General features: G+C 33.7%; 1 long non-coding RNA gene across 1 annotated transcript; it reads left to right on the top strand.

Annotated features, from left to right (window-relative positions):
• The first annotated feature begins 381 nt into the window (after window positions 1–381).
• Window positions 382–8,711, top strand: LOC144375825 (uncharacterized). The gene is made up of 3 exons (XR_013435690.1): window positions 382–556; window positions 8,224–8,275; window positions 8,540–8,711. It is a non-coding gene; the product is annotated as an uncharacterized LOC144375825 (long non-coding RNA).
• Window positions 8,712–10,541: the final 1,830 nt, after the last annotated feature.

The following is a 10,541-nucleotide window of genomic DNA, read 5'->3' as shown; positions in this document are numbered from 1 at the left end:
GAGAGAGGCTCATGACAGGAAGAGCAACTAGGGGCATGTCACTGTTCTCTAGGCTAGAGATAAGAGAAAGGAGGGTTGTAAGCACTGGCAATAATGACAAATTGAGAGCTTATTTAGAAAGCAGAATAAACAAAACATAAGAGTAAGGATTTGATTTTTATAAGGTTCATTGTAGCTAAAATCACAAAATTTAGAGATTTAAAATTGCCTATAGTTATGTCTCAATTATGGTAAAAACTGCATTAAAATAATTGAATACTTGGTGTGTCGCAGCAACTCATATGGTGGGAACAGCAGCAGTGGCCAGACAGCACAGTTTCAGAAGGTTCCCGAGAGCCACTGCCTGCAGCACCTGTGTGAGCCTTGTGCTCTCAACCAGGAAGCTCCAGAGGAAGGTCAGCTCTGAAGAATGTGAGGCTAAGTAAAAGCCCAAGAGGAGGTCTTCCAGGCTGTCTTCTCCGACTGCTGCTGCCAAGGCAGATGCCAAAACCAGAAAGGTTTTCTTTCATAGTCAGCAAATGGAAATAGTGATGTGAATGAATAACTGTGATATGAGGTAATAAATGCAGTTTTGCAAATATTTCCAAAATAGAACTGACAGTAAGCAGCAAGTCATCAAGTTGACTGTATAAAGTGTATGTCCACAAAAGGGAGATTTTATAAGGATCCCAAAGAGGAGTTGGATATTTACAGATGGAGCAGATTGAGACTGAGAGGTCTGTGAAAAGAAAATAGGATTTCAGGAGGTGCATCATCATTTGCCTAACTAGAAATATATTAGACAGTTAAGGGAACTGAAAGATTTTAATTTGATTGAAATGCACAATATATTTCTATATCAAAAAGAAAATAGGCAAAAGAGAAATTAGAGAGTACATTGCTTGCTCCTTTAATAAGCAAAGACAGGAATAACATGGGGACATTTACATTTTAGAATAATCTCATTGGCTTTATTGCTGACTATGGGATAACAGATGTAAGACCTATGAATGAGGGGTTCAGAGTAGAGCTTACTATATTTTAGCAGAAAGATGATACAAATTTTAATGTCACTATCAGTTACCAGACAATGTTATTTAGAGTCAACAAAATATGATTACATTGAGAGGTAAATTGAGAAGTAAATTGAGAAGCAAAGTTGATATGTTTGATTTGATATATTTTGGCCTGGAATTTATATATTTTAAAAAAAACCTTTTATAATTTACACTAAGTGTGTACTGTGCCTCTATAGATGAAATATTTGAAGGATTTACTAAGTCTGACAATTTTAGTGTTTTAGCCTCCTGATTCATTAATATAAAATATTACATTTTAAGTAAGGAAAGTATTTTGTTTGAATTACTGCTGTCTAAAAAAGATATTTAAATGATTATATCAAACAAGAATTTATTATGTCTGTTTTTATTATTTAATTTTCCCTTTAATGTGTTATGGAAAATAAAAGTTTAGTAATGGAAAATTACATTTATTTTACATAATTTTGGAATAATTTTTAGTTATCTAAGGCAAAAAATAAAAAGTAAAGTTTTAGAAAGCCTGATATGTGGTAGGAGGTGGAAAACTAGAGGTGTGCAGAATTTGTGGTTAGAGAGTGAGCCTTCCCATCTCTTCTAGATGGCTTCCCTTACTCTTACCATTTCTCCAAATTTGATATTGATACTCTCTTCCCATCTTTTTCCGAAGAGGCAATTACATTACTTTCTATGATTGCAGAAAGTGATGATTACATTATATTAGATTTTGACATTAAATTACACACTGGAGAGAAAGCCATGTTCTTCATTTGGTTTTTATTTTCATCACTAAGACAATACAAAGGTGACTTGCATTCTGTAGTCACAAGTTACTTCAATATTCCTAGTAAAACATAACAGAAACATATATATGTTTTATTTCAGTAAGATCTCCTGAAGGGAGACAATTCTTTGTTGCATACCAGAGGCTTTTCCCCCAAGTTTTGAAAAGCAAAATGTCTCCAGGTTTTGTCAACTATCTCCTAGACTATGAATATGGGGGGAGAGGCAAAAACTTCTGTGATCCAGATGCAAAAAAACATTAAATGTTTAAAGATATTTCATCTTTTAAATTCTAATAAAATGCCCAAACACAATTCTTTTTTTAATTTAATGTTTAGTTGTAGTTGGACACATAGCTTAATTTTATTTATTTATTTGTATGTGGTGTTTAGGATTGAACGCAGGGCATCGCACATGCTAGGCAAACACTGTATCACTGAACCACAAGTGCAGCCCCCCCCCCAATTACAATTATTGTCTAAAGAAATACAGAAAGAAAAAATCATCACTTTATATGCCTGTAGATCTAACAGATGTACAAGTGGTTTTGTTATATCATATTTATAGAAAAGAGAAGAATGAAAGATAAAGTTTTCCCATTCAGTTTTCTCAATCTGAATGCTCTTGTACTCTAAGCAAGACTTGTTGATTTTCCTCATAATTAAACATATTCTACATTTTGTTACAGCAACACATTCAAGGAGAGAATAAGGTACCAATCATTTACTTGCAGAAAGAAAATTAACAATTTGCTTCATGTTGCTTTGAAATAACCATTTAGGTTTTTAAAAAGTACCCAAGGTTTTCACCCACTTTCTCCTTACATTATCATCATTGAACATAATAGACAGCTAATAAAAATGTGACCTTATGTGGGGGAGATATTATTTTCAATCAATCACTCCTTTGGATAAATGTTTTGAGTTATTCAATGGTAACTGAGTCCTTCTGCTCCACTGGCATATATGGGAGACACAATTAGGATTACTGTAATTATCAACTACTTTCTATAAGCAAATAGAGATGATAGCTAAATAATCTTTAAGTGATTAATACTAAATATCACAATTATGAAAAAAGTAACGAATGAGTTACTTAACATTTTTTTCGAATTCCAACTCACTGTTTTGCCTGGAATTACACTACATTATGTTGAAGTAATTGGTAAACTATACTATTATGAGTGTAAATTTTACAAATATTGAAATTACTGTGTTCTGAATAAAATCACAAACTCTTAAAATGGGATATTTAAAGAGGGGAAAACATTAACTAATACAACTATCTAAAAAATACTTTACTGGGCAGTCATAGTCATAGTATTCTTATAAATACTTTTTAAAACATTTTTTTGTAGTTGTAGATGGACAGAATGCATATATTTTATGTTTTTTTATGTGATGCTCAGGATCAAACCCAGTGCCTCACACATGCTAGGCAAGCATTCTGCCACTAAGCTACAGCCCCAGCCCCAAGGCATTCTTTTTAAGTATCATTAAGTTTATAGGTATTTTTTTGGAAGGGATTGAGTATTTGTTTATCTATGATCAACACTTTTAGGCTAATTTTCTGTTTTAACTCAAGTTTTTAAAATCCTGCTTTTATTCACATTAAAAACAAACTGCTTGATATGTACTCAATAATTAGATGATGAATTAAGATGCAATTATTCCTATAAGTAGGATGTGGATGCACTGGAGCAAACACCAGCAAGAGTGAGGGCATGCTGCTAAACTGTCTCACCTACTTTTATCATGCTGTATCCACTTTAGGGATCCAATTTATGTGGTTAACAAAACTTTCAACAAATTCATTTCATCCTCACAAAAATTATACAATGGAGAGATCAACTTAATCTTCATTTTACAACTTGGGAAACTGAAGAACAAAAATATCCCATAACTTATATAAAGTGGCATGCCAATAGTGGCACAGCATGGATCTGAACAGTCTTGCTTCAGTAGCAGGATTATAAAGTGGCATGCCAATAGTGGCACAGCATGGATCTGAACAGTCTTGCTTCAGTAGCAGGATTTTTCCAACCTCAATAGACATACAATTCAGTTAGCAATCTTACTCAATTCAGATTCGGACTCAGTACTTCTGGTTAGGGGAAAACAACATTCTGATTTTTAACAATCACACCTGTGATACAGATGTTGCTAGTCTGAAGATCACCCTTTAATTAGCAAAGTTCTAATCTACACTGGACAGTAGTGAGAGATATGGCAACCATCAGAAACACAGTTTATCCTCAGAAAACTACTCTTATGTGCAAATTGCCAACTTCTGACTTAGAACTTATGCTACTTCTTTTTCTTTCCTTTAAAAAGGGAAGTTAACAAAATTTGCAAGTATTATAATATTTACAAGTATCATTATAGCTGATTTCAGGTTTTGATAGTCAACATATGATTAATATAAACTTGAAACTGTAATATCTACCCCCCATAAGGCCTTCTCCTCAACCAAACACGATTTACAATTACTCTTGAATATCTTCTTTAACATAGATTCAGTCCAAACCCATTAATATTTAGGAGTACATGTTTGTACCCTCTATACAGGAAAAGAAATTCAAGATTAACTTAGAAATCCAGCACCTTTCTAAACTTTTGCTGTTTACACAAGTGCTGACTGTAAGTGGAAAAGGAAGCACATCCTTTGAAAAATAGAACAGAAATGTCAACACATTACTAAACAACTATCGTCCATAACTTTCTGTAATACAAAGGGATGTTCATAATAATTTCCCTTCACGCTTACTGGTGAATTGATTTTTTATACCCTAATCTAAAATATAGAATGTAAAAAGTATAAATGTAAACCAAAAAAACATATATTATTTCCCTGTGTTTAAAATGCATTGGCCCACACACCTTCAATACTTTAAACCTAAAATACCATCAAATCATTAGAAATTAAATCTTTATCAACCTTTTTTTTACTAAAAGAAAAAGAAGTGTTCCTATTGACATATAATCAAACACTTTTAAAGTCCTGCATTTAATTTGACAATGATATCTACCCAAAGGCCATCCTGGATGTGTATATTAGACCTAATTATGTAACTAAAGAATAACTTATTAATTAAAACAAAAGATGGGGTTTAAGACAAATCTCCCTAGTACAAGTAATTCTAGTTTTCCTATATCTCATTCAACATTTTCCTGAATGTACACAGATACAATTAACATTTCTTCCCTGAGGGATAATTAACACTGTCACATACTTTGACAAGTTTACACACATACACACACACACACACACACACACACACACACACCTTACCAAAAGCCATAATTAAAAAATTGCACCTGGAAGTAGCAAGCATAAGGTTTCAAAGGTCTCATGCAATATTAACCCACAAATTATAGATGTACTTATGACTGTGGAATCCTATTTTTAATTACAACATAAATTAACAAATCTAAATAATACAACTACCATAAAACTAAAATTCTCATTTATGCAGCTATGAGTTAAAAGAAATATAATACCAAAATCTATTGCATTTTCTGGCATGAAAGCAAAAACACAATACAAATTTAGGCTTTTCTATCAAAATTACAAGAACTAACCTTCTACCCAGAAGAATCCAAAGACACACAAAAGCATCTGCATTATTTTACATATGAGGTATATGGAAAAAAGTCTCTCCCCAAAGTAGTAAGAAACAACTTCTAATTTCCTAAGAAACTTGTATTTTACATTTGTTTTTTTTTCCTAAATCACTTACACAGCCACAAAGAAACTTAGATATTAAAGAACAAGAGAAGTTAAAAGATGTCCTTTTCAATAGTCAACAGTCTCCAAAGACTGTGACAAAAGAAAATAGATATAAGTATTCCATGATACTGTGCACAAGCAAGCTCAAAGTTTTACTGCTTCATTAGTTAAATCAGTAAATGTTAAGCATTATTTCATGAACTTAAATGAAATCTGGTATATAAAGAGAAAAAATATTCGATAAGTGAAATTTTCTATTTCTCAGAAAGATTTTACTCCATCTAAAATAATCCTGTGACCTTGTGGAAACAGTCCTGGGTTAAACACTTAAAGTACATTCCTTTACCAAATGTACCAGTACATTACTGCTCTGAAAGCATTCAATATGTCTACTATGTTCTCTAGATGTATATTCATACACTGGTTTAAGCCATTTGCAGAAAATCAACAGAAACCCTTAAAGAAGTTTGACCTGACATGCAACTTTAAGACATGTGAGTTTTAAATTGACAGATCTTTACATCTTTCATAATGGAAATTATCAGAATATACTCTGAAAGTTAAGTGATTCTTCCACAGAGCAAATTTAACTTGACCTCCTAAATGGTACAGATTTGACACACCATTTAGAAGGCTAAAAGAAATACTGATTTACTTCTTCTCTAAAGCAATACTGTTCAACAAATTTATAATGCAAGTTACACACGTAATTTTGAATTTTCTAATAACTATGCTAAAATGATAAAAATACAATTTTTAAAACACTTACTAAACATGCCAAATATTATTTCAACATGTAATAAATATCTTTAAAATATTTATTCTTTTACAAATTGTACTAAGTTTTCAAAATCCAGTATGCATTTCACACTTACAGCATATCACATTTTCAACTAACCACAACATCCTGGTCCATAGTCAGAATGTGGCTAGTGGCTATACTATTGAGCAGTATACTTTTTAAGTAATATTTTGAGATCTGAAATACCACTCTGTTTATAATTAGTTCACATTCATGTCTCCTTTTTAAACTGAAATGGCTGCGACTACAAATATAAGCAAAACTGTTAATTCACTGGATAAATCAGGATCAGATCCCCTTTATCTGGGGATCTGGTTAACACAATAAATAGCAAATGGATTATTCCTTATTATGTCTCAAGTAGACTTCAGAGATGGTGCTGATCAACATGAGCAAACACAATTTATAGCAAAAACACAGGTTAAACACCAAAATATTTTTATATCAAATCATAACACTTCCTTAATTATAGCATCCCTTCCCCTCTCATTCTTGAGCACATACTTCTATGCAATTTATTTATAATATTGCTCTCTAAATTTGATAAATTTTGTCAACCACACAGTCACCATTCAAAAATAAACAAAACACTATATAAGACACAAATAAAAAAAATCAATCAGCTACTTTTAATACAATTTGTCAACCAATCTTAAATTCTGAGTTCCACTGAATTTGATTCTTCTCACAATTCCAATTAATTTACTGCTAAGAATTTTCCCAAGTTATTAGGATATTTGTTTAAAATGTAAATAATTCCAACAATGTGTTTTCTAGAAAATAACAACTACAACCATAGCTTAGCACATAAAATTTTTCCTTTAGGCAAGTTATTGAATAAATCAAACAGATACAACTATACTCCTGTTTAATGATTTTACATTTTGTAACACCATATTTAACAATTTCTAAATTTGGAAAATCAATTCAGATTGCACACAAGCACTAACTTTAAAACTTAAAACCTTACAGGTTTCTACAAAATACTTGTGAATAAATATATTCCACAGAAAAACAACAGAAAAATCAACACCACTCAAACAAATTTCAGCAAGAAGCACAAGATCACTATATTCATAAGTACAGAATATATGATACATGCTAATAGTATTTTTCTCCTAATTTAATTCACCTAGGCAATCTTTGTTTAAAGCACTTGCAAAGCTTTAAGGAAGCAAACATAGCTAGCTAGCCTCTTCTGCTGCACATACATACAAGGATAATACATTCATCTCCTGATATTGTTCCACAATTTAGAAATCAAAACAACAAAATTTGTTTCTTACCTGCAGTTAGGAGAGGATTAAGGGTTACTTCAGCTAAATCCTTCTGAATTCCATTAGTGAAATGAGAACAGACAAAAAAGATTTGAGACAGTCTACAGAATAACCAGAAAATCAGAATGCCCTCTACCATCATGCAGGTAAATGCAAGGCTGGTTTTGCCTTCAGTAATGCTAACATGGCTGCTTCCTCTTTGTTCTCAGAGGCATAACCCAAACTCCTTAACAGAAAATTGCAGATTTTTTCTCACTTGCTACTGTAAATAGATAAGTCATTTACACCTGATTTGAGAAAGTCCTTCACTACTACTCAACAAAAAGATATAAAATCTATTTTAAAACTCTTCTTACCAAAGAAATTCTCTTTTCAAGCTTATATGCAAATGAGACAAAATGGAAGGAGGAAAAGCACTAGAATATTTTTGACAATGACTTCAATCCACTTTTACTGTGGTAAAAATTAGAAAGCTATTGCAAGAGTACATTAATAGTTTTGTCAGTATTTTATCTGTTTTAAAAAAAAAAGTTTAAAATTTACAAATACCTTTACCATTGAAAAACTTCCAAGGACTATTTTAGCAATCTTAACCATTTCTTTTCTCTGATCTTAGGTACAGCACGTAAATTTAAATTTCATACTCTTGGAGGAAAGAGGGCCTTGAGGTAAGGGGAAAAAGAGCATTTCTCTAATTTTCTTGAAATTTAAAATGTTTTCAAAAGTTGTTTAATGTTCTCTCCATAAGATTACAACACACTGAGAAGAATTTTAAATTATTTCAAAGACTGCTGCTATTCAATATAATAGTCTCAAGTTCATTAGTGTTTGGTTAATGGTGCAATGACAGTAAAAATGTATAGAAAAATAAGAATATGAATCGCTATAAAATACAATAATTGATAAGTTTTTATATTTTCTTTTTCTTTTAGTTGTGATCAATGAAAAACAACAAAACATCAACATTAGGTAATGCTATAGGTACATTTTATGTTTGATACAAGAGTTCTACTCAATACAACCACTATCACTGATGGAGTCCCATTGATGGATTTTTTTTTTGCCATCATAGAAAATAAAAGTCAGCAGGAAACAAATAATCTTTCACTTACAACCAACAAAATGTTTTTTTCCTGCTGTTGATTTTCACTACTATGTCAAGAACATCCACTAATTTTAAAGATGTGCAAAGTTTTAACAGCAAAGTGACACCTGAGATTGTTAATGGCTACTTTTCAGTTTTATTTGTTCTCACAAGAACAAGGAGGGATAAGTATAACTACAAAAAATTATACCCATTATGCAGGATTTAAAGACTTGTTTGTAAAACTAAGCAAATTTAAAATCTGCTTTCAAAAAAAGCCAAGGCCTGACATTCAACATTTTTTAGCAAATATAAACTTTTTTGATCATTTCCTTTCATGAAAAGTGACACATTTCCTTTTATGAAGCTGCCACCACAGATGCCTGGACTGACACCCACGTGGACACATGCTAATTTCACTCAAGAGTATAACTCACAAAAGGAAACAAAAGGAAGCATCTAATTTCTTGGAAGACAACCTGACAATGTTATCTTTTAGCACTAGTGGATAACTTACCAGTGGTTTTGCTGGAGAGTTTGGTGCTCTTCTTCCACTGGGTGGCAGAAGGTTCTTTCTTCATGATCTTCAGGCTCTGGAGCAGCAGGGTCTTGCTGGTCTGAATCTGAACTGCCAGTGCTGGTGCTGGGGCTGTATCATCATCGAACATTTGCTTATCACTGGCCATCTTCATGAAGTTTTCTAAGTGATAAGTTTTCCAAGTTTTCCGGCAGGAACGAGGCCACTGAACAGAAAAGAGAAAAGGGAAGACATGTTAATCTAAGAAATCAATTAACATCTTTTCCTTATCTTAATATTATTCCCAAATTGTATCTTTATAAAAAGGCTTCAAAAGTGTTCACATTTATTGTATGAAAATGTTACTGGGGATAGGATGAGTCTTACAATGCCAGCTCTCAGGGACTGTGAAAATAACCCACTCACGTTTTTTTCCATTCCTTGGATAATCTATCAATTGTCTACTTTCTCAGAAGGCATGAAAAAGATTTGCTGGGGAACTTAAGGCAAGGAGTATTAACAACATATGACACACTGTAAATAACAGATTTTTTATGAAAAATGTTAAAAAGTCACTACAGGTCTAAATATTCACAGACTGACATGGGTCAGAACTACCAAATTCCCTTTCCCAGAGGAAAACATTCCCTGTTAACCGCTCATATGCTTACTTAAGGTGAACATTCCTCTTCTATGCACTTAAAACCTTTAAACACAACACTGGGAAATTTAAAACTCAACTAACAAGCTGCCCTAGCCTTTTCCACGGCCAGCAGTGAGATTCATCCAGCCATCACCAATGGAAAAGCAGAATCCAAACTGCACTTTCTGCAAAGCTCCCCGCTTCACCAATGTTCGTTGCTCTATCTTTACATTACGGGGGTCATTTTATCCAAAATGAACGAAAAGAAGGGTAAAAGCTCAAGGAAAAACAACAAAGCCCCAAGAACTGCAACAAATGTCTGCGCCCTCATAGGCGAGCCGCTGCCACTGTCGCTGCTGCTGCTGGCGTACCCACAGCTCTGCGGCCCTTTGTGGGGAAGGCCGCCCACAGACAGCTCGCCGCCCCAGCTGCCAAGTAATAGGAGCAGCCAAAAGGCCCTGCAGCTCGCGGACACCGGTGGTGCGGATGCCCAGCGTGAATGTAGCTGCTGCCACCAGCGCCCTAACTGCCCACTCCCCAGGACCCCAGCCCGGCCGCCCTACCTTGCCGCCTGAAGGAAGCTGCCGCTGCCCCTATTGCCCCCCAAGCGGACCCCAGCTTCGCTGACTTACCTCGCGGCGGGAAGGAAGCTGCCACAGCCGCTGCTACCACAGCCCTAGATGCCCCCAA

This window comes from Ictidomys tridecemlineatus, chromosome 3 (assembly GCF_052094955.1).
Source record: "Ictidomys tridecemlineatus isolate mIctTri1 chromosome 3, mIctTri1.hap1, whole genome shotgun sequence".
Taxonomy (NCBI): domain Eukaryota; kingdom Metazoa; phylum Chordata; class Mammalia; order Rodentia; family Sciuridae; genus Ictidomys; species Ictidomys tridecemlineatus.
Note: the sequence above shows the minus strand (reverse complement) of the source record. Positions and strands in the feature narration are given on the sequence as shown.